At 28.6% G+C, this 23,301-nt stretch overlaps 1 protein-coding gene across 3 annotated transcripts in view; it reads left to right on the top strand.

Moving 5' to 3' along the window:
- Positions 1 to 23,301, top strand: part of LOC129975678 (neurexin-1-like) — a 373,471-nt gene that overhangs the window by 25,098 nt on the left and 325,072 nt on the right. The window contains exon 1 of one of the 3 annotated variants that reach the window (XM_056088802.1): positions 4,840 to 4,950. The exons of the other annotated variants lie outside the window; for them this stretch is intronic. The gene's annotated coding sequence lies outside the window, so the exon portion shown is untranslated. Of the gene's footprint in view, positions 1 to 4,839; positions 4,951 to 23,301 lie in introns of those variants that run through there. 3 annotated transcript variants of the gene reach the window in all.

Below are 23,301 nucleotides of genomic sequence, written 5' to 3'. Positions count from 1 at the left end.
GTCTTTACTGGGAAAACCATTTTAATACTTATTTCTGGAGCAATGCACGAGTAAATGATTTACTAACACATTTTTACTTCTTTTTATACGATGTATGCAAAGAATAAATATTTATTCGTCAAAAATTGGACCTAGAGATGATGAATTTCCATGTATTAGGCTTAAATTCAAAAATAAGAATTAATTTCAAACATTATTTTTTTGTCTTAGATGGTTGGCTGAAAATAATGAAATTCAAAGCTTCATAACTCGGTGAGTATTGGTCGCAGAAGAATGGAGACTTATTTTTTAATTTTAAACTAATTGCCTTTGGCAAAGAGCTGATTATATTGATATAGATTTTAAATATTAAACAGATTTATGTAGATAAACGGAATCCTATTCTAGATTTGAACACTGGAAGAAAATATGCGATTAAATATTTGATGAAACAATGAAAAGTTTTTGGATTTCAGTCACAACAATGAAAATATTGTTGTGATATGTACTTAAAAATATGTTTAAAAGGTAGTTAAGTCTTGTCTAAAGAATTTTATAGCAGCTAAATTATTAAAAAAGATTTTTTTTTTTTTTTTTTTTTTTTTTAGATTTTAAAATGCTGTAAAAATTATTTTTCTGAGGAAATATTTTCGAAAGTTAATGCGAAAAAACATCAAAAGATAGCTTATTTCTTAAATTAATTATAATTTTTTAAAAATTCACCCTGAGTGCACATTTCATCGCATACACACATTTTCATCTTTATTATTAGCAGAGATGTTATTATATTGAGAATATTGGATTCTGGGAGATTTTATACAATTTTAGACTTTATAATTTTTTCAACGTTACTTTTATTGATTAAGAATACATCAAATATAATTCTTTATATTATATACAGCATTTTCGCAACTGAAAGTCTATGTCTATCTCTAATAGTAATTAGAATTTAATTATTAGATTCAAATTAAAGCGGAAATGTTGTAAATATTAAGCATTTATGTGCGTACTATATACGTACTATGTGCGTACTATGAATTGTTCCAGGATAACTAACATTCAGACACTCATTTTATCTTTTCAGTTCTTTCTAAGTTTCATTTTGTGGCTTTTTCACTTTCTCGTATATGAAGTATACATAGAAAAAGTAATGTAATCGGCAAAAAATTTGAATTCTTGATTTTGACGAATCTTTCCACTTTGAGTTCGAAAAACACAGTTCTGGAATTATCTCTGTTGATCTCTGAACACGATCATTCAAAGACGCTTTGAACTAAATGGATGAAATTTGGTATCTGGTCTTTTGAATACATTTATAAATTTCTGCTAGAGAAACTCCATTAAGGGGAAAATATACTCCGGTTTGTATCGAGTACAAGTAAATACGAAATAATTAGAAAACGTAAAGATAAAAAAAAAATGAAAATGAAAATGAGAATTTTATACAGGGGTTGAGCATCTAAAATATAGATTCTTATCAAATTTCAAACCGAATCTATATATATAAAAAAAAATTGTCAACTATCAGTGTGTACTTTTACATGCATATAAATGCAATGAAATTTGGTGTTCGATCATGTGATTATAATTATAGCGCCATGATAAATTTTGATTTCAACTAGTTGAAAAATTGTAAGAACGTCCAAAATAAAAATTCGAGTTTCGAATACGATTTTATTAATGCCAGAAATGAATCGCCAAAGATTTCCATGATAGAATCAGCAAAGGTACTAGGGGCCGCTGTGGTCTGGTGGTAAGGTCTCGGCTTGTGAGCTGTAAGGTTTGGGGTTCGAGACCCGATTCTACCGAAGCACCGTCGTGTAAAGGGGTCCATTGCACGTTAAATCCGTCATGCCAAACGTCCTCCCGCTGGTGTGTCGCGGAGAGGGAGGTGCCAGCTCAAGTGTCGTCCTCGACATCTGACCGCTGTTCAAAATGACGAGGTCCGTCCCAAAATAGCCCAAGTGTTGCTTTACAACAGGACGTTAATATAACTAAACTAAACAGCAAAGGTACTAGATTCACGTGAATGATCCATATTTCATAACTATTGTTCGCCATTGCCATGCAAGATATTTACAGTGAAAAGTCCATAATCTTAAGAGGGAACTAAGGAGATGATGCCTTTTGTTAGAGAATATGAAATATTTTGAGAAGATCATTACCGTGTTTGTACATTGCTTGATACGCCACTGATGCATTGTTTGTATAATCATATTTATACTTTCAAATTCCCCACCGCTCCAATAATCCTCCAACTTACAGAATATGGGGCGATGTGAGGCGGCAAAAATTATAATCTTAACCCTTTGCACTAAGCTGGTGACTCCCACTGACCATTTAAGACGGTGCATTATTTTGACATTTTATTTATTTATTTAATTAATTTTGATTGTTAAAAATACCTATAAAATGCTAAGAAGATGTGGAAAATAATTCGGGAAAATATAATTTAAAACAATTATATATATTTATTTTCTGTAGCAATCAACTAGTCTTTGTATCAGGTGAATAATTAATCATCGAATTGCTTTTCTAAGTGTAAATGAATTAATATGAAGTAACAAATTAATTCCTCACAGAAATATCATTGTAAAACGTTAGTGGGAAATAAAATTTCGGAAAAATAATAGAAATTCTTCTCCCTTTAAATTTACAGTTCTTTATTATAGTTTATTGCAATATGAATGTACGCTCATTGATTCCTCTTATCATTTAGTGAATGATAAGAGGAATACATTCGTTGCTTGTCAATGTTTTTTCTGCCATTTTAAAGCATCGTGGAAAGTTTTTTTTTTTTTTGAAATATTTCATCAAAACACACTAAGAGAAAATGTAAAAGTCATATTGATAAAAGGTTTCGTTATGAATAAAAAGTGATGCATGTATTGAATTCCAGAGAATTCTAAAAGTCTCCCAATTCGCGATTGAAACCTAAAAATAGGCTGATGTTTAGTTCCTCTGGGAGTTTTTCGAGTAAGTAATATTAAAGGAAGCCTTTCTTAGCAATTGCTTTTTGTGAAAATATATTCATGTATTGAGAATATTCATATACTGAAATAGTGAATTCATCTTTTCATAATATTTTACATCTTCATCTTTTCTTAATATTTTATATTTTTAACTTTTCATAGTATTTAATATCTGTTGGAACTGTGCGTGCGTGTGTGTGTGTTTTTAATTCTATATTCTGCCTAGCATGGTAACAAGATATCTCCAGTAGATGAGCAGTATTTCAAAATATATTGCATTGCTATATTAAACTCTATTCACAATGATATTCTTACATGTACTATAGTGTTCATAAGATTATTTTTAAAATGTATAATATATAGCACAATACAGATGAATATTTATATTCTCTTTTATACAAATTTATGATTTTTGGTTGATCTTGCAGAAGTGTGGGACACATGTTTTTTCAAAACTAAAAAAAAAATTACTCTCAGTTTTAAAAGTACTGAGAGGAGGGCTGGTGCCTATTAAATTAGTCGAGGCGCCAAACGTCTTTCCGCTGGTGTGGTGTTGGAGAAGGGAGTGCCAATTTAGGTGTCTTCCTCGTCATCTGACCGCGGTTCAAAATTACGAAATTTGTTCCAAAATAGCCCTAATGTTGCTTTAAAACGGGACGTTAATATAACTAAACTAAACTCAGTATGTATGCTTACTTTAATGGATATTTTGTTCATGCTAATATAAAGGGTGTCCCAAAATTAACGCAAGATTTGAATTTGTCCCCATTAGTGCAGTAAAACAGTACCAACCCTATTAAAAAAACCATTTGACACCTGATAATTTAGGGTTAGTAAAAATGGAGCGTTACGCGATAGAGCAACGCGTTAACGCAAATTTTGAATTAAATAAAAAACGCATTTTTATTAAATTGTTATATTTTTATTGAATCGTAAAGTGCACAGGATAGGGTTATGTATGGAATAACATTACAGGACAAATGGCCTCCAAGACTTTGCTGGCACATACGCACTCTTTTTTCGAAATTTTAGAGCACCTACATTTTTTAACGAAAAAACTAATGTTCGCTGCTCCTTTTTTTAATATTTTAAATTAGGTTTGAATTTACTATAGGCTGTATTCTCAGTAAGAGCTTTGTTGATTTCTGGAAACGGGACAGCATTAAGCAAAGTCTTCTTATTAAAATATTACAATATTTTAAAAATCGTCTTGAAGAAAACATTAAAAGAAGATAAATCTTTGAATGAAAACATGCGCATACTTTAATTTTGACAGCAGATGGATTTTGAGAAGCTTACGTTTTTAATTAAATTAATCAGAACCAACTAAATCGTTTTTATCTGAGAAATTTACATCTCTATTTATTATCTCTAGGAAATTGAATGGAGTTATGCTCCATTGAAACCGCGTATATTAAAGTTTGGAACCTATTGAACATCTTGTAGAATAAGATGAAATTTCTTATATTACATCATCACAGGATAAGCCAATATGGAGTTACATGACATGCGCAATTAAAGTTGTCATATAATTATTATATTGTATGAACTTATTTCATTAATTGGACAAAAAAATTAATTCATCATTTATGAGTTCTATTTTCTTTATTTTATATCCATATTTTAAAAATTTGCCTCATGTTGCGTCAAAACACTTTAACACTCGGATCTAAACCGTTTATTTTACCGTCAGTTCAGTTTTCTCTCCCAAACTTATGAAATCTGACCAATTGATTAGCGGCATCTATCGGCATTCTTCGGAACTAAGTTTGAGTTTGGAACAACATTCCAACATCTGATTAAATTACTTCCAATCTAGGATGATGAATGACTACGTGATGATAAAATAATATGATTAAGTAGGATGCCAGAACACAAGATCAGAAGTCTGCGAGTGGCTCGAGCATCTTTGTTGAGCAGGACGACAAGAAAATGATTCATTTTATTAAAGTATCATAACTGTAATGCTACGTTGATGATGATTTTGAATATTTAAGAGGTATTTTTTATATAATAAATAGTTCTTTCATAATATTTCATCATTTGATATCTGAATTACTTTATAGTGTTGAAATGATAATTGATATTTTCTTTTGTAAATGCAATTTAAATAAATATTTTTTTTCATTAAAACTTGATATAATGATTCTAAACTTTTCAGCATTTAGGATTCAATTTTCCATAGTAATTTTAATTTTTTTTATGTTTTAATGAATTTTAAAAGTTTAAATATAATTTGTGTATTTAATATAAGTATTTATATATTCCTATAAATAATAGTTTATTTTGTATCAAAAGTTGAAATATTTTCTTGTTTTGTCTTTAATGAGTAATTTTTCAAAGATTCAATTCTTTTTTTTCCAAGAACATAGCCCCTGTGCCTTTTGAAATTAATATTGAATTCAAAGTTCCTTTAATATCGCGGTGAAACATCGCCATGTGGGTGAGGTGTGGGGTTAAGAAAAGTAGGTTGTCATTTCAAGAGTCATTATTGCTGTCTAAAGTTCCGATGCATTTATAATGATCTTCTTACTTATAGTGGAATGAAATTGTTCGGGAACATTAATGCAAAATTTCAACATAGAATGTGATCTTTTGTTTTACAGAAAGGTAACACAAAACATCGTATTGTCTCAGAAGAAAAATAAAAATCCAAAAAAAAAAAAAAATTAATAATAATTTCTATATCATCAAAGGATATGTATGAAGTATTCTGTCATCATTTTCATAAACATTACTCTAAGATTCATATGGAAAATCTAGTAAAACTATTAAAAAATAAATCATGTGAGTTACAGCAAACGATTTACTGAAAATAATTATTCTGTGATATTTATATTTTCTTTCGAATGATTTCAATAAATTTTATTCTCGACTATTTTTAAAGACCTAATTAGTAAAATATTCTTGAAATGTTATCATTTTAAACAAAAAGGCTCAATTCTAACTAGCAAAACTGCCTGATTTAAGAAACGTTAAATTTACTTATTTTAGACAAATCGATTATCATTTCGTAGCATCGCTAAACAATGATTGCCGGATATTTTAATGGTCTAAGTTGTCTAAAACGGTTATATTCAAAGCTTCATAATTCGTTCAGTTTTTTTTTGTTTAAAATACAAATGAGTCAAGAATATTTTACTAAATATTAGTTTTATTTAGTAAAATATTCTGTGACCAGTTTATTGTAGGTGTTAATGGATGCTAAAATTTGTAATTGGTATCAATAACTTCTTCAGCAAAATACTTTTAAACTTCCAATTTTGATAGATATATACTACTTTAGAAGCCTTACACTACTGTGTCAACTATATATTTCCCTAGTTTTCCGTCTTTGTCTTTATACATCCTAGTATATGTATGGAAAGTGCAACAGTATTTATAAACAGAAGGACTTTGAAAAATTTTCACTATTGCTTGATTCTGACAATAAACTTGATTAAAATAAAATTGCGAAAAGTTTATTAAAATTATGCCTTATATTGACATCTATTCAACATGAAAAAACAAGAAGAATCATCATATCTTGACCATTTACTCGCATATCTGCTTTGGGTTGATCGGGTTCCTAGTGTTAACAATCAACAATAGAGGAAAAAATTAGAATGAAATATCAGCAATAATAACGAAAATAACATGAGTTTCATTACAATAATGAAATATATTGAAAAATATTAAAAATATATCTTAAAAGTAAATTAAAATTAAAAAAAATATATATTTTAAAATTAGTATCTTTAAAAAAATTTTTTTTTCTTGATTTTAAAATAATGCAGAAATTATTTTTATACTGCAATGCTTTTGGAAATTATGGTGTAAACACGTCAACATTTCACTTAAGTTTTAACTCATCAAATATTTGAATTCAATATATTTTTTAAATCGCTCCGAAGTGCACATTCACACCCTCCAAATTATATATGTGCCAAGTTTGGTATCTTTAAACGTCAGGCCTATAGAGCGTCAACACAAATATTCATTAAACGTAATAACTAGAAGAGATGTAGACTTTAAAGAAAAACGTAGGCATCGTAATTTTTGAAACAGAATTAATTTTTATTGACTAAAGCAATATAAAATATTACTTTTACATTATTTAGAGCATTTTTCCAATGAGTGTTTGTAACGGTTTGGATTTAATTATCTTTAGGACCACGTTCTATAATAAGATTGGATACCTCGCATAATAAATTTTATTAAAAAAATAAACGATTATTTTTTTGATCTAGTAATATTTTAAATTTGTTTAGTGTGAATTTCTCTCACGCTGCAAGTCTTCTTAAAGAAGAATATACAGTCAATACTTCTTCTGAGATATACTCCTCAAATTAACTAGATAATAACTTCGAAAAAAATATTTCTCCAACTTTCTCTCAGCGCAAACTAAAAATCACTCTTTTGCTTAGGCAAACATTCATTTGCAAAGCAGCTTAAATTACTGAGTATTTGGAAGCTCCATTGATGACTAGCCGGCGATGGTTTTTATTCTGAGTTATGATTGCGGCTTATGACTTGTCAGATGAACCCAGGAACATCGTTGGCAATTTTGTAGTTGAGAGAGGAAAGATAAATTGCGAGATAGATCCTCCTTTCTGATTCGATGAGGACGCCACAGTCTAGACGGCGTTATTATGGCGTTTTCTACAAAATAGCAAAAGCAGTCCTTAAAATGTAGATGTGGGAGATTTAATGTTGCCACCAGTTCTTAGAAGAAATTCGACGAATAGCAGCGCTGACTGAAATGCATGCATTGGAGATGCTGTTGAGAAATCCTTCGTTGGGTTTTTTTTATTTTTCTTCTTCTCTTTATGTGGCACGTGTGATGAAGTTGACTTTAGTTTGTGGTTTATTGAGTGGATAGTCAGAGAAATGAAGGATTTGAGAGGATAGATGAAAAAGTCTTAAATCTTTTTTTTTTTTCACGCAGATTTTACACCTGGTAATTAAATTATGTTTGGATAAATTGTTAGTTGATAAGCAAATGGGAATCAATTCCTACTGCTAATCTTATTGCTAAATGCATACGATTTTTTTAACACTCCAGTCCAGAAAATTAAGCAAGTTTCTGTGTGTGTGGGGGGGGGGAGTTGACACAATCCCTTCTGAAAATATGAAAAATAATAATAATAATTTTTTTATAGTTTATAATTAAAAAAAAACCCTGGAAAAATTTAAAAATACGCATAAATAATATCAGTGGCAGATTACCGACAAGGCTGACAATGTATAGGCAACTATCTGGGGCCGCTTGCTAATATGATCCCACTGGTAGGACAATTTAATAGAAATGTTTTAGCCTGGTTGCCAAATAGATTTGTAAAAAGTACAAATTATATGAACTATAAATTATAGGAATAGTGCTAATACTTTGTTTGAGGGTAATTGGTCATTATATGTTTCATTATGGTAATTTAGTTTCAAAGCATTGATTACCAAGTATTTGATTTAATGACATCAGGTACAAATGCAGATGCAACTCAGTCATGAATGTTAATAAAATAAATAAAAACACACGTGTTTTTACAAAATTATTGAAATAAAAAAATAAAATAATTAACTAACATGTTAACATGGAAATGTGAAATTAAATTGACCAAAAGACGGGCCTCATAATGTTCATTGTCTTGGGTGTAAAATGCCAAAACCCACTATTGAATAATTTGTTATTGTTTCTATTATTTTTTATTTAACCCTTTCTAGAGCCGTGGGAAGTATGTTTCCCACCAAATTTATCAATCTTTGTATGAAATTATGTAGGTTGGCATATAAGTTCTGACAAATTTTTTTAGTAAGTCAGAAACTTAGATGCTTCAGTTCTTTATCTCAGACAAAATGATGTGTCTTGATTTGTTACTTAATTATTAATTAACTAAATTAATTCATTAATCAAATTAAATTTACCTAATAAGCCAAATGAATCCCTTTTCTTATTCTAATTTCAAGCGTAAAAATATTTTAACATAATATGACTAGAAAAAAGGGCCCTTTATAGGGTTAAGTCAATTTATCTATGTTGACTGTATAGGATGATCATATTATTTTTATTGTAAAGTTGAGAAAAGGGTTTTCAAAGTCTTCCAAATAACATTTAGAAGCATTAAATCTAACTTTTCTTTTTTTTACATTAAAATGGTTTAGTGATAAGTTAAAACCATTTAATTCAAATCCAGTAAATTTTTTTACAGAGCAGGAAAACGTTTCAAAAATCAGAACTCTTCCAGCTAATCTAGGAATTCAGTTTTTATACGTATAACGGAAGAAAATATGATTAATAACTAAAAACAATTAATAATAATTAATAATACAAATCATTTTTTCATAAATTTCTAAAAATAAAATCCTACTGGGACATTTTAGTATAAACTGTTTACTTTACGCAAATTCAGGATATTCAGGGACATTTCATATAAATTTGGGATAAGTATACGACATATTTTGACTCTCTAGGACAAGCATTCAAAAATCGGAATGGCCCCGAATTACTCAGGATGTCTTGTCTCAGCTTCTCTATGAAGCTTCAGTATTCAACAATTGATCACGTAAAAGCTAAATAGAGGATTGTCAAACACATTTTTATGGTACGCATCTAGAAAAAAAAATTTGTAAAAATTATTGTACATGAATAAATTCGCTACATGCATGTACAAGTCTGTAAAAAAATTCTATATATCAACAAATTATTATAATTATTTGAATTATTAAACTTGTAGAATACGAACATGACGAAATAAAATAGGGATAGGGATTAAATAGGGATTATAAATAAATAAAATAGAGATTAAAATAAATAGAAATAAAAAAATAGGGATTTAAAAAATATATAAGGGATTAATGTAAATAGAGAATTAAAAACATATATGTATAAAATTTCAAAGTTAAAATATCTTTTTCTCTCGATAACTCACTAGGCATCTATTCTGATCTTAGTTCATTAGTAATGTATCTAATCTTTACATATACTACGATATAACAGGGCGAGAGTGTAAAACTGTTTATAGGATGATTTAAAATCGCAAAGAAGAGCTATCGCAGGGAAGTGAAATTCATTCACCTTACGAAGTACTCTACGAATGTTATACAAACCCGTACGCGGAAGAAACATAATCTTTTTGTGCTGTATCTATATTGCCCGTCTGGAAAAGGTTAAAGAATTATCTTTTAAGATATTTATTTTTTTATGTTCCATGAGTTGGAAGAATCAGCTTTGTCTGATGTCGCGACGACAGACAGAATGACGCCAGATGGAGGCGCGTCGCTATTTATTCTAAGATAATTAATGGAAAGTGGTCTGCGTAGGAGTATGTACAGATATGTGAAAAATAAATTCCGATAACCAACAATGTTAACTGCAATAGCACAATTGTCTTCTGGTAGGGGATCAAGGTCAAGTGGAATCATACTCACGCAATAAATTATCTTAAGTGTCCTGCGCCAATTCAAATTTGGGAATCTCCCTGCACATGGTGCGATTCGTGGTTCTACAGAACAAGTTTTTGACATAACTACTTATTTTCAACTTGTTATTTGTTTTTAAAACATAATTCTATTTTTTACTTTAAAAACTAAATTCATATATATTAGTTTACAGACTTAGTTCGATTTATTTGATATAGTTAATAGAAGTCATGATTATTCTTAGTGTTATCAAAGTTGCGTAGTTGAAATTGATTTTTTTAAATTTACAACTTGCTTAATTAATTTCACTTAAAATATTTGTTAAATCATTTCTTAATGTTTACAAATTATTTTATAAACACGGATATTTTTTTGAGTTATTCAATTTGTCACTATCATTGCAAATATAACACATGCGCAGTGATGGATTTAGACACTTTGTGGTATTAACAGAACAAATTTTGATGCCTCCTTTTTAATAAGATGACCAGATTAGTATCACATTTTCGTACATTTTAACATGTTAATTATTTATTTTAGGTTAATCTTTTTTTAAAATTTTATTAACTTTCGTGAAAATATATTTATTTTTATCGATTATGTTGAAACAGATGTTCGGTATTTATAAATATTCTAATAACTAAGTGAACGTAATAAAATATATATAGAAATCTGATCAATTACGCTTGGTTAAGTGTTAATATTATTCTAATATTTTATCAATTACAAAATTTGTATTTTTTTATAAATACTTATTTGACAAATTGGAAAATAAAGTTTTTTTAAACGAGTTTCTTGCGACACCTCTCGGTCTAAACGACTTGTTAGCGCCTTGTTGGGAATCCACCTCTGCACATGCGGGAGAACAAGTGCGCTTACAGACTCCCAGCGTTGGTAGCACAGAATCCGACACCATTTATATTCACAGTGTTATCTTTATCAAAGAAGACAAATACGCGGCCCATAAGGTATATTTTTGCATTTCAGAATACAGAATAGTATGTACTAAATTTTAAAAAAATGCAATGATTTAATTTTAAAATTACTAAATATGCATAATTTTTATTAAAGAACCCAACATTTGATAAAAGTTGTTTATAAGGCGTTATATAGACGAACTCGTCGTGTTGAATCGGAAATTTTAAGCAACGTTTGAAGATTTTAAATCCTTGGGAAAAAGTTTCTTTGATTTTTTTTTCTGTTGATACTGAATATATACCTAACCATATCGAAATAAAGATGCAATGTAATTCACATTTGTACGTAAAATTCTGCCAAGTTGAAGAATTCTACAAATATTTGTCCATTATATTTGAAAAGACTTGAAAATTGGAATTGTAAAATTATTTACATGGTAGCATATGCTTTTTGGTGCGATTATGGTTTTTACTTAAAAAAGAAATAAATCTCTTGCCTATTCAGGAATCCCTAACTGATCTTCCCCATATTGGATAAAACTATCTAGGTATAGATAATTTTGCATGCCCCAGAGAGAAAGTATAAATAACATCCATTGGAAAGTCTATTCCGACGTTGCCATATCCCTGCAAGCGAACGTGTAGGAAAGCCAAACGATATCTCATCAAGAAGCGTATGAAACAGAATTAGATCCCGCATTCTCTGGCATCACGAAGTGGTTCCTCCTACAATGGAAGGGGGGTCTCGCAAACCGATTTGCGACGAACTCTGAATATCATCCCGGGGGTTGGCAGACTGGCCATTGTCCACTAGCGAAAAGGAGGACAGCAGCGAAATCGAATCCCCCTTCTAATCAAGAAGAGAGATCACGGACTCAGGAAAGAAATAAAGAAAAGAACAGGGCAGGGAACTAAGAAGAAAGAATAAAAAGACGCGGACCTCGAAAGATGGTCTAATCATTCTCCCAAAGAATGGTCATTCATTGTCCAAGTTCGCTGAGGACATTGAGATAAATGGTGTCCGACGGCTGGACTGAAATAAAAAAGACCGCTCTGGTCTTTTCTATGATTAAGTATTGACTGCTTGCTTTCTGCTAGTTATATGATAGAAATGAAAATTTTGAAGGATATTTTTATGTCAGTGTCTGAGATTTATCTTTAATATATTACAGGAAGCTAAGTCTTTCCGTAATAGATTTCATCGTCGTAGGAGACAGCCTCCGTATTGAACTTGAAGAAGAAAGAATAATATGCTGCGAGTTATCCTCTGATGATAAATTTGACTAAAATAAATGCTTCCCGAAAATATATGAACTGATACAATGTATCTATTGCCTTCTTCAGCGCAATGGAATATTTTTGGAGCCTTGCCAATTCTCGTAATATTTTTGAATAAATTAGTATTTACTTAAGAAAGTTATGAACTGTATATTTAGAGTTAAAAAAAAGGAATTGTGGTAAAATAACGAATGTTTTAAATTGACTTTTATTCCAAAGTAGAACTCAAAATTTTTTTACTGTCTTTTAGACATTTATTACACTATATAGACAAAATTACGGGCCGCGATGGCCGGCTGGTTAGGTCTCTGCTTTGAAACAGGAGGGTTTCAAGTTCGAGACCCTATTCCACCGAAGAACGTCGTGTAAGCATATCCACTGCTCGCTAAATCCGTTAGAGTCAGAAGCCCTTCCGCTGGCGTGGCTTGGAAACTAGGAGAGGGGGTTCCAGCTCTGGCATCATTCTCGTCATCTCTCCTTCGTTCCAAATTGCGATGTCCGTCCCAAAACTGTCCTAGAGTTGCCTTAAAGCTAATACAACTAAACTTTACATATAATTATAAAAATTTTTATAAAACAGAAAAATCGTTCTGTAAACAGTTAAAAATTACGAAGAAATTGTTTTGTAATAATTTGCCACAATTTAAGGATTTCGAATACTTTTATCAAAATTTATAAAACATTCCATCACCGTTGAAGACAGCCTTCATATTTAAAAGAATAGTATACGTGGCACTGCCATTGGATAGTTATAACTAATATAAATATATTGCGCTGTAATAGTTGCAACTAAAAATAGCACAATGCATCTTTCACATTATATTTATAAAGGGCTATATTGAGAATACTGGGAAATTTTACTTCTGTTAGTAAATCAGGAATAATTTAAAATTGTTTACAAAGAATTAATATGCTTATGGCTTCGAGCAGAAAGCATTTTAGCTAAGATAATTTAATAAAAATATTAAGACATTTTAATAAATATATAACTTTTCTTTCCATTAAATAAATATCTTGGTTTGATTTAATTGCAAGGTTAGGATTATTTATGATGAATTTGATTACGATGAATAAGATTTTTTTTATGAAGGATTCGATTTAATTATCAAACTAGGAAGAAGTTAATTAAAAGAGTGAGCCTTTTATCAGCTGCCCAGAAAATAAAAAAAACTATTAACACGATAATGTCTTAGGAAGTATACTATCACAAATACTGTCACGAAATTCATGATTCGAAAACCTTTCAAAAATTCTACAAAACAATCATTGAATCTAGAGCCACTAAATAAAAACATTTAGTAGCTCGATTCGAGCATTTTTTTCTTGCATAGTAATTAAGGAAAGAATTTTCAAAATGTTCATTAGATTTGCAATGAAAATAAATCGAAATTTTTTTTTCCCTTAATAATTTTATAGCATAACATCGAAAAAACCATTTTTTACCATTTTAACCATTTTTTATCATTAGTGATATAAATTTTATTTTCATATAATGTTTTTCTCTAATTTTAATAAATTTTTTAAATTATTTTTGAGTTTATTTTAACGCAATACTTCACTTTATTTTAGTTACTGTTTTTAAACAATAAAGGTATGAATAATCTTTAATTTTTTTATTCAGTATTTTTTAATAAAAATGTGGAATCTCATATGCAGCTTGCAGCAGGAATAACGGGGAAAAATCACAAGCAGAAAACAATTAATTAGAGGTTAATTGGAAATTACTTTTTTTATACCATTAAGTCGTCTTGGGGATTAACTATATTGAAACGCACTTTGAACAGAGTTTCGCAAAAGCAATCGAATCTTCTCTTCATCTTTCAATACAACTTCAATACTTCAATTCGCATATGGTAGAAATGATTTCACGTGACGTATGCCTTATTCAATCCAGGAAAGGAACTATCTATCTTCCATTCCTCTCTTGAAAATGCTTATGAATCATATTTAAAACGAGATATCTTTGAATTTGTGCATATAACTGAACAAATAAATTGACCATATAAAAAATGTCGATAGCGGTAGGAGAAAATATTCTCTGCAAATAATAAAAGGGAATGTGCGTGTGTGAGAGAGAAAGAGAGCTCTCGATAGGTCAGACCGTTTGAGCCAGTAGAATTGCGAAATTCGGTGCTAATAAATTTTGGAGAGTAAGAATATGCTCCTCAATGCCCATTTTTTGATATTTTAACTAGGATTTAAATTAATTAAATACATAATATATTGTGTGTTTACATTTATAATACATAGAGTAAATTATAATGATAATGTTATAACATACAGTACTTTTTTGAAGATATGCTGTATTGACTTGATTGCATAAAATGTATTATGGCCTAGCGTTCATAATTGTGACTTTATGCGGACTCCCGTCTTTGAATGGACTGTCCAGAAATAAAGTTTTTAAGTTTTTAAAAATTGAATTGTATATGTAAAACCATAAAGAGGTGGATTATTAAAATAAACCAATTTAATTGATTGTCATACCTAACCCATTTCGATAAAAATTCTTTATTTTTTTTATAAAACTGTTATATACAGTCCAATTAACTGTTTAAATGTATTCAACTTTATGACAACATTTCTTTGAGACTACAAAATATTATTATGTGTGTGGGGGGGGAGGGCTCATAACCCCCATATTCTCTCCTTAAATTCGCTCCTGATTCTGTTAATTATTTCTTTTAGAGAGAATATGTCTTTTTTAAATTTTGAAGGAGAGGGGATAGGTATTGGAAAGAGAAACATTAATTTTAATAAAATTTCGGACATTTTTGTCATAATAAATTTTTATATAATAATTTTTCTCATTTCCTCTTACAGAAGAATTAATAATTTAATTTGCTCCATACATCTTGCACAAGTGAAAAATCCTTGAAAAATTCCAACTAATTACAAATTATAGATAATTAGATGAGATATTTCAGACAGAAATAACGCAAGAATAATTCGAATAAGAACGAATAACAGATTTTTTAAGAAAAGCATTAAAACGGTTTGAGTAAATGGATTTACTTCTTTTCCCAACAATTTTAAAGTCATCAAGTTCAAAAATCATCTGATTGTTCAAAGTTTTCAACATACCTTTTATCCTAAGAATTTTGAAATTTAAAAATAAAAAAAAAAATTCAGAGGCAGGATAAAAAAATACAACAAAAAAAATGCCCTTTGTTACATTCACTCCCTGTATTTTAAATAAAATTTTTTTCAAAAGCTATAAAAAATGGTTTAACTCCCCCCCTCATGTCACATTTGATGCTTCAAGCTATATTTATAAGAAAATGAAAGGCATTAACACATAGAAAGAGAAAAAAATATCTTCTTTCTAAAACATAAAACAGCTTTTTACCGTTATTTTATTGGTGTTTCGCCGATGGAACACCGTTTCAATAGTCCCCCCTCCCATCACCTGAAAAAGGGTTGTTTTAATGTAGAGCATTTTTATTCTGGAGTTTATTATAGCCAGAGGATCCCAGATGAAAAATCTAAAAGAACTTTCATTGCAACAGTACCTAAACCTTTCTGAGTCTATATTATACTGTAAATATATGACCTCTGCCCTACTTGAATTATATAATTTTAGATGTAGATTTTTTTAAAACACGATAAAAATTTTTAAGTCGGTGTATTTTCTGTCAACTGCGTGGTGACTTATGCACAAATTGCAACTCTCTACAAAGAAAATCGTTAGACCTAGAATTATTTTAGATCATAATTCCTTCTTGATTGGAAGTGACAAAACTTTAATATTTTTAATTAATTAAAAATTAATTGATATTTAACATTTTCAATAATTTAGAAGCATATTATAAGAAAAGATTATTATAGTATTTTTGTATCATTTGGAAATTTTATAAAAATTGGCTTTATAGTTTTATTAGTTCCATTTTCGTGTTATTTTTATTTTCTGATGTACAAAAAAGAAAGCATTCTAAAAACACAATTTTAAGCTACTTTTCTTGTTATAGTTAAATCCAAGCCATTATCATTATTTCGTGATTTTTTATCGCATTCTTTTTCCATTGCTAATCTTATGATAAAAAAAAGAAAAATTCTTTCTGTGGCATTCGGCTTAAAGTGAAATTTTCAATAATATTTTAGGCTATAAAATATATAATAAAAATTAATAATATATTAATTTTTTTCAATTATATTTAAGGTTAGCGGTCTTTTGTTTAAATAGTAAATTTCGTATTGCAAAAATCGTCGCGTACAGAATGCAATAGTTGATGCAATCACGCCAAACAAATCAAGCCTAAAACATTATTGTGTTAGAATGTTTCGAATTATAGTTAAAAATTTTTTTTTAATTAGATGTCTAATTTTCAAAAAAAATCAATGAATCAACTATTTTTTAAATATATGGGATTACACAAAAAGATCATATTAAATCTGATGAACATATGGTAAGTTGAACTTTCTTCCTAAATATTTTTCAAATATGGTTATCATCGGGGTGTCACCATGAATACGTGAATAAGAAGTTGCTGTGTAAGCAAGCAGGTTTTTACTTTTCTGATGAGCTTAATAATGATGTAGGGGCAAGATATTACTACACCGATGACGTAACGTATCTGTTACGATTCAGGTTGGACCGCAACTGATGAATATGGCTGTTTTTCAGTCATAAGCGTTAAATCACCATCCAAAAATGCTGTTGCGATGCTGTCATTTCAATCAATCATTCACATCACTGTGAATGCCCATGAAGAGTGGGGGTAATTCAATCTTTATTTATCAAGTGGTAATTTTTTCTCCCGAGTCAATTCTCATTTAACTTTATTATTTTTATCATCCGAATACTACTTAACTAAACCAAAATCAATATTTTAATTGAATGCTACAAAATTGCATTAAAAATGTTATATGAAATCATTAAATAACTGCATCTATTGTTCTATGAAAAGAACAGACGTGTTCGGAGAAATTTTTCTTGATATTTTTTAATTTTATTTTACACAGTTACTTAATTAATTTTTATTTGAGTATACTTTTTATAAACTAATATTATTTCTTTCATAGTGAATTAGATTTTGCAATGAAAATATCTCCTAAAGAAAGACACAAATTTTAGATAAAGATTAATAGGAATTTAACTTTTTTCTACATTTCTTGCTATTTTATTTTGAAATAAAATTGTTTTGAAACTAATCAGTCATGCCCAATACCATTTATTTTTATACATAGTGAAATTCTTTTAGTTTCTCAGAAATATGTTTATAAGTATGAAATCTATGTGGATTCAGAATAACTGTAAGATTGATGAAAATGATAATTCTTTGTATTCCGAACATCTTTCATCGTAATTTCAAAATTCCATTTACATCCAACAAATATGACAGCCACGAAACAACAACAAAAAAATAGAACTTTTTTTAAAGAAAGTTCATTTGCAAAATAATGGAAAAAAAAAAGATCTGGCGCTACAACAGCCTGTTCTTTTATGATCGTCTATGATCTGAAGATACTATTATAAATCATTCTGACATTATTTCAAGAAGCAATTCTTCATAAATAATTACGTCTCGGAAACGAAATAAATATTATAATTTCTTAAAACATATTTGTAAAGAATAAAAAAAAAAACTACTTTACAGTTAAAAAAGTTTAATCATTAATTTTTATCTTCATAAAAACAACAACACCAAACGATTAAAAAAAATAAGAACGAAATAATTTTTTTTTCTGTCTTGTCTTCATTCATTAAATAGTTATTTGGAAAAAAAGACAACGATTTTCTACTGTTGCCATCGAAGAGTATTATTATTCGCATATTACGGGTTCTATATTTATTTTTCGTCGAAAAAGAATCCTCTAGCTCTTGGTTTCCGCTTTAGGTTAATGTTGGAGAAGAGAAAAGTTTAGTTTTATGTCTTTTCTTATACAGATCGAAATCTAAGACCCTTTCCCGCCTTTGTATAAAAATAACTTCTTTTTCTTTGCTGTGATACTAGATAGTGTTCTCATGACCACGCCATCTTGAAAGGAAAGAAGTGTAAATAATTTATAGCTTTTTTTTTCTATATCTTCTTTCAGAATTATTCATCAAAGGTTCTGGGAGAAAAAGAATGGGTCGCGTTATTTAACCAGAGGCTGTAAAAAGAAAGAAAAATAATTCGAATTAAATGTTCTTACTTTTTTTAGTAGATTGAACTTCAGTTTATTCTGTTCTTAATTCTTGGGCCGAATAAAAATTCTACAGAAAGGGCGTTAGAAAAACACTTAAGACTAACTTTAACTGCTACTCTTAAATTGTTTCATAAAAATAAAGAACAGGCTTTAAAGTAGAAAGTGAATAAATTCAAATACTTAATTTTATGAACTTGTAATGGTTTATCAAAATTGTCCATAAAAACGAAAATTAACAATTTTAAATACAGTTAAAATTATAAAAAATACTAAAGTATTAATTCATTTAAATTATTTATGTTTTTATTAATATTCTTTGAATATTATAGTAGAAAATGGCTGATAGAAAGTTAAATTAATCAGGAAAGTGTGTAAATTATGATTAATAACGACAAAAGGATAAACAAATATTCATAATAATATTAAGAAAATAAGATTATTTTTGTGAAAAAATTTGATTTTCGTACAAATTTATCCGAGACCCTGCAGATTATAAATCTTTGTATGGTGTAAATAAAAAAAATCGTTGTGCAAGTGTTTTCTGCAAATGCCTTTACTTTTTTTCTCTATCTAAGTATTAAAAAAATGGTATATAAATTTCGCTTAGTAACGAACACATATAAATAGATATAAATCAGGAAATTTAGCTGAAGAAAAATCCGAAATTTAGCGAAAATTTAGCGAAAGAAAAGTCCACAGAAAATCCAAGGCTATAAAAATATGAAAGGACGTTTTTCTGAAAAGTAAATAAATTAATTGACACGGACTTCTTTGATTTTAAACATACTTTTTAAAATCCACCCAATACGAGTAAATGTTCGTCAACCAATTAAGGTTACGTTAGTGAATTTCAATTTATAAATGTTTTTGCAATTTCTGTTTTTGAATGAAATGTTTTTACTACTTTTGTAAATGGATATGATTCTAGAATGTGCGACGTTCATTAAATGCATTAGTATTAGTTTTATGATTTTCCATTAATTTTAAATAATTGAATGATAAGTTTATGTATTTTCCTCATTTTCTACCTGGAAAAAATATTTTTGAAAGATGAAACAAATTAAACAATAAAGAATTTTTTAGATTAATTTTTTATAAAAGCTTAATTAAAAATTAAATTTAGTAGACGGTAAGAATTTTATTCAAAATTAAATATAAATTTAAAACTTGATTTATATTTCCTGCATGCATTACACTAATTTATACAGATTTGCTTATTTTATGTAAAAAAAAAAAAAAAGAAAACCAATTCTTGTAGAATAGAGTTAAAGTACCAAATTAAGAACTTTTTTTTAAAAAATCAAAATTTGCTTCCATTAGAACCGAAAGGAATTGTTAACATAATAGACAGATAATTTATGCACATTTGTTATTTCTGTTATTATATAAAATTTCAAAATTCGTATTAACGGTCTGAAAAAAAATATTATTTTACACCCAATGAATTACTTACAGTTAAATGAGATAATCATAATTAATGGCTCAAACAAAGAAAAGTAAATAAATTACTAAAAAATACAACCATTTTCTGTGGTTTTTTTCTTTTTTAACAGATTGGGTCACAGTCAGTCTGGAATTGTAAAAAACAAGGCCTTGACATCGGCGCCATTTCGAGATTGTTTTGAATTGGAGTCATCATGATTTCTCAAGTTTCAACCAACAGAGAAACTGATATCAGTATTTTAAACAACACTGTTGCTTTTATTCGGGAATTTATTTTTTGCCTATACTGCATTTATAACTGAAAACAGTATAGTATTAGTATATATAGTATTAGTATAGTACAGTATATTTTTAGAGTGTTCCAAAGAAATGCATGGCATTATATTATTTCTCCGAAAGTAATAAATATCAATTTCAGAAGTTTTTTAAAAACTAATTTAAAATGTGTGCATTTCAACTTAAAAAGGGATCCAGTATTTAAACTTTTTATAGTTAGCTTTTATTTAGATTTTTATCAGAAAATTTCCATTTATTTAACTTTTCCTTTATATTTTTGAGCTTTGGTATATAAAATTAAATTAAATGTAGATCTACAAGAAATTTATAACAAATACACTGAACACCCCTATAGTAGCTGATTTGATTCAATAATCTGAATTCATTATTGTTGAAATTAAATATATTGTTGATGGATAAAATAACAGTTATGTTTTAATTTTTTTTACGCTTATCTCTACTAATAATAAAGATAATTGTGTGGATATATTCTGGCCAAAGGCGGATTTAGGCATTTTGCACATTATGAGCCTATATACTGCACATTATGAGGCCTCTCTTTATAAGTCAATTTAGTTTCGCATTTCTAAGTATTTTTAACTTATTCAACATATTTAATATTTATTCCAAATTAATATTTTTTACAGCATCTTTGTAAAAATGTTTATGTTTATTTTTTGTTTTACTGTGACCGATGACTGCATGACATACGTATGTGCACTTAATGTTATTTAACCAGATATCCAGTTTTTATAAACATTGAAAGAATTATGTGAACCGCAATGGAATAAATAGGAACTTAATCCTTTATACTTAACAAAGTACTAATACTGTTTTAGAAATATTTTTTTACAAATTTGTTTTTCAACTGAGCTAATAATAATAAACTCAAATCGTTTTCGTTCATGTTATTAATATTTCATCTTATTCATCTTATTTTTTCATGATTTTGAGTAGATTCCAGTATAAAGTTTGCTTTCGATGAAATTTGTGAAATTCTGTTGCATTTATATTTAAAATAGAACAAGCAATGGTTAATCAAGCTATAGAATCAAATAAAGGTGAATTTTTTAAAAAAATGAGTTCATTTTTAAATACTAATTCTGTTTCCTATTATATAACTGGATTCACAAGAATATGGGCAGAAAATCAAGGAAATGCATTACACAATGAGCAGAACAGTAAAAGCTAAAAAAAAAAAAAGAAAGAAAGAAAGGAAAGAATGTGAATTATTTGTTTAAAAGTTTGAAATTATAAAAACTTTGCCATTTATACCAAGCTACAAAATACATTAATTGAAATTATTAGCAACTATTAATCCTGGCGAACCAACTGATCGCCACCATTATAAATAACACTTTTCAATTTCTTTACATAAAAATTAATTTTATCTATTTAATTTATGATTATTTTACTGTGATTATTAAAAAGGGATAACTGAAAAGATGCACAAAATTTATCCATTGCTCTCATTTTCATTTTTTTCTATTGTTACATCTGAACAACAAGCTAATTCATTGTAGTCACTTTAATTTTTTAAAAATTTTGATCTATTGTTACGAAAGATATTCAAAAACCCGTCTGTGGGTTGTGCGCTCGGAAAATTTAACAAGTTCAGAATAAAAAACGACCTTCTATTCTATACCGAAATACGATTACATCGTAATAAAACACATCCGAAGTGATGCACAAGCAGCAGATCGCTTTTAAACAAACACACAGCAATAGGCGTTCAGAAAGAACTGTAAAGTGAGTCTTCGCTCATTTGAGTCGAACTTAATTGTCACTACAGACTCACTGCTAACCCTTAGCTTCTTATAGTTTCAGCGACAGGGAAAAGGAGATTCTAAAACAAAAACTGGAGTTCAAGTCCCAAGAGAGATATCGCCAAGATTTTCGAATATTCTGGGTCCTTCATTTTCATTGACAAGTTTGTCGTTAAGACCGAAAATTCATTGTTTCGACATCCTTTCAACGTCCATTAAAGCTACTGTAAAACCATTTTTCTTACTAAGAAAGTACTAGCGCAAGGAAACATTATTACAATTTCGCAACAATACAAATCTGTTGTCATCACCTTTAAAAAAATAACACAAACTCTGCAGCAATGGATAAAGTATCGTTAGATAAGAATTATACCTTCTCATGTAGCGTACTCGATGATAAAGCACTTTTTTGTCAAAAATTTAAATTAAAGAAAACTTAAAACATTGCCAATCAAACTATGCCAAACAGAGCCAAAGGTTATATCAACTCAGCCATATTATTTCTATCTTGATACATTATTTCTGTTATCAGTGCTTGTTTTTCTCAATAATATAAAGACTAAAGCTATGAATAAGGTATTAGTTGTTACAAGCCTTTACCAATTTCTGACACAGTATATCCTGTTTATGATAAAAACATGATTTGTTTAAAATTTAAATTAAAGGTAATTCAAATTTCGCTTAACCACACTCAAATGAATTGTTCTAAAAACTCAAGTGTTAAAGTAATGTGGTAACCAGCTATTTGTATTACGAATTTCAGTATGAAGAAAAATTACATATTCCTATATATAAGTATTTCTGTTGTTGGTTATATTTATATCTGAAATTCTTTCGAAAAAAAAAGCATCTTCTTCTGAAGTCACTTAATCTAAGAACAGTTTATATATTAATTGCCGAATATGACAATCAAAAAGAATAAAGATGATTGCATTCTGACTTCAAAATTTGCATATAAAAAGGAATCGTTAATACGTTTAGATCAATAAACTGTTAGATCAACAATTCTGCACATATATTTGGTTTACAGTATTACTCTTCCTTTGCAAGTCAAATAGTGGTGTAAAACGGAAGGAGTTACTAACTTATACTAATTTTATTTTACAAATCATAATTAATTTATTTTTTCGGCGTAAAAAAAGGCGC

The sequence above is a fragment of the Argiope bruennichi genome, chromosome 7, assembly GCF_947563725.1.
Source record: "Argiope bruennichi chromosome 7, qqArgBrue1.1, whole genome shotgun sequence".
Lineage (NCBI taxonomy): Eukaryota > Metazoa > Arthropoda > Arachnida > Araneae > Araneidae > Argiope > Argiope bruennichi.
Note: the sequence above shows the minus strand (reverse complement) of the source record. Positions and strands in the feature narration are given on the sequence as shown.